The sequence below is a fragment of the Lygodium microphyllum genome, chromosome 1, assembly GCF_053477565.2.
Source record: "Lygodium microphyllum isolate KBCC chromosome 1, Lygodium_microphyllum_v1.1.10, whole genome shotgun sequence".
Classification (NCBI taxonomy): Eukaryota; Viridiplantae; Streptophyta; class Polypodiopsida; order Schizaeales; family Lygodiaceae; genus Lygodium; species Lygodium microphyllum.
In genome coordinates, this window is record NC_141135.1 from 85,114,514 (window position 1) to 85,117,809 (window position 3,296).

Sequence of the window (3,296 nt, forward strand, 5' to 3'; positions counted from 1 at the left end):
GAACATGACAAGGACACAAATTGGAAGTACAAAGTACAATAGCATTGCATTGAAATAAGAACCAAGTGCATGTTTATATAGCCTTAAGGTTGTTCCACTCTCCTCACTGTGCTTATGGAATATAGACCATCTCTTCTTAGAGCAACATCATTTGTCATATCTTTCAACACAATCCACGCAACACTTGCATGTGTGACAAATACAACATGTGAGATAAATATAATGTACATGGGAGTGAGCCCAGCTCTCAGAAAATAATACATCCATGATAATCTAATTATGTCCATGGGTATACAAATAATACAAATGCCCAAAAATAATACATTGAGGCACTCCACAAATAATAATCCACCAAAAAATAGTAGCATGCACTTGCACTTTTGTAGTCTTTTCAAAATACAATAAATATCATTTTCTTGTCATTGAAGATGCAAAATGCTAATAACAATCCATGAAGTAGTAGTGGTCCTAACGGAGAGAAATAAATATTGTTGATGAAGAACTATTACTGCGAAGAATAATGTGCATGATGAGGAAGACCTATGTTGAAGAAAACGATGCTCCTACTGATGCTATAGATGATGTCTAGAAGATGTGGCTCAATGATGGACAATGATGTCTACATGAAGAATCAATGATAGCTTTGTTGAAGAAGAAATCATGGAATGCTACTGGGGATGTAGAGGCTGCTAATTCTTATGGTTTTTAGTTCTTCAAATGGTCTTTGTAAGAACTTGCAAGACAACTTGTGCCCTCCCTAAGGGATGTGTCTAACTAACTTGTGTAGTGCTTTGTGCACGTGCAAGTGCAACTGGGAGATGGGCCAAAGCCTGAAGTGTTCTCCCATACTTAAGGAACCAATTAGTGAACTATTATTGTGAGGTGTAAAATTTAGGGTGATAGGTTATTTGAGGAAGCCCAAAATGTCCTACCTTTGATGTGCCCTGAGACTGTGTAATGAAGAAAGGGCTAGGGGGCTAGAGATGGAGCTAGCTAACCAAAGCTACTGGATGCATCCAACTTGAGGACCCCTAGGTGCAATGAAAGGTGAGTGTACCAAACTAATCATGGAGTTTTTGCTCTATTTTCTTTGGTTTTTTTTCTTTCTTTCTTTTCCTTTTCTTTTCTTTGTTTTTGCTTCTTTATTTTTTTTCACGTGGTGGATATACAAGTGATTCACTCCTCGAGGAGCGAGTGCAAGGTGAGTGAGAGATACCCTTTGCTCAAAAGACATGGCCTAAGAAAGTTTTGAAGGTAAATGGGTGATTGTGGATAGAATAGGTGTGCACATCGAGCAAATCTACTATCCACCATGTCCTTGAGCAAGGCCACATAGTACAATGGAAACAATATAGCGTGAAGAAGAAGTCTTGCCATGGCAATGCAATCTTTCCTTGTGTTGATATCAAAGAACAGAGGTGGTAGGCCATCCGCATAGGGAATCGGTGGTTGGCTACTCTAAGAGCTTGATTATGAGACATAGATAATTGGAAGTAACTATGAATGCAATATCTGGGCAATTTGAGTATAGTTTCAGGAAATTATTGAAAGAGGGCAGTATATCTTGTAGTTGGAAGTGATAGATTTCACTCTCATGTAGAGCATTAATATTGGGAATTTTGGGAAATTTATGTCTATCCTGCTTCTCAACATCATAAGATCTTTTATACCTTCTTAGATAAAAGCAATGGACCACATCTGTCTTTTGATTTGAGAGCAAAAGCAAGAATGGGCCATTTCATCTCTTCAAGGATAGCATATCCCTGTTATAGTTGAAACTCCCATACCTCTTGTGGCTTCTCTATGAGATACTCCCTCTTATTCTTCTCCTTGCGAATCTTATAGGTTGCTTTCAAAGTTGACCTATCCTATTTCTTCAATCACTTCTTGGCGATTTTCTCTCCTACTTTGATGAGCTTTTGCATTGTAGTAAGTGGTAATAGTGTTCTAAATTTGGCATCTTCATAGATATTGAAATAAAAAATGATGGTCTCCTCATTTATTTTCTTCTCATGATAGGTCTTAATGGGCTCATCCAAATCCTCTCTTTGTGTCTCAACACCTTGCATGTGAATGGGATACTTTTGGCATATCTTGTGAGGGATAGCCCGAAGAACCTAAACCATCCTATTAAAGCTACTCTTGGATCTCAAGTGTCATGTCTCATACTAATGGTGGTTCTTGTGTTTCCTCCATAGCTTCCTCCTCCTATTCAAAAAAATCTTGGGAAACCATATAATCATCAGAAGGAACCATGTCCACAAGTCTTCAGTAAGTGACTCATGTTGCATATCACATGGCTCAATGGATATTGGTTGCACCGTTCCTACATCTTGTTGAGTTTTAGGCAATCACACCCACTTGTATGTCTCTTTGTATGGAGTAGTGGGCAAGGAAAACACTAGTAGTCTAGGATGAGGTCCTAAATCCCATAAACACAGTGGTGTAGAATGCTACCTATGGAGCCTCTATAAAGCATTGTACTACTTGACTATCACTTTCACAATGAGTAATGCAATATCATGATGCTTTCCTCTTTCAGTTAGTGTCATTGTCATTGTCAGTCCAATACACAAGATTGTCTTTATGAGTCCAATCTTTCATCTTGGAACCTAATTCACTTGTATAACAGTTGTCTACTCATTGTCTATGTCAACATGAATCTAGCCTTCATCTTCCATCCACCATAGCTCCTACCATGCTCTAGATTTGCACTTTTCACATGGTATCAGAGCTCAACTGAGCATGGCCAGCTCCTCACTCTACTTCTTTAGGTCCTTTCGCTTTTTCCTAGCTTAGTATTAGCTCAAGACTTCATTTCCTACTCCAACTTCACCTTCACCTTCACTAGAGCTTTCATGGTTGCCATGGATAGTAGTACCCTATCTGCTTGTAGCACCTAGATCTCTCTCCATAGTCAATATTTCACTAAAATTCCCTCTAGAGAAGTGTTTCCTAACTCATAGAGCTTCTCTATGGCACATCAAGCACCAACATTGCTCTAGCTAGAGCTCAACATTACCAATTTACCAATTTCTATTATCACTGCCATAGTAGTATCCATAGCCAGCCTGTACTTGCAGGTCTTGGAGGCCTTAGATCGCCCAACCAATATGTTGTCCAAGTATGATATGATAGCATGTAAGCCTATTTCAGTGCCATTGGAGCAAAATGTGAAGTTGAGTGTGCTAATGTTGGGGATGAGATAGAAGACCCTACTATGTTCAAGAGAATAGTAGGAAGTTTGATTTACATGACTATCACAAGGCTAAACTTGAGTTATGCTATTGGCCTTC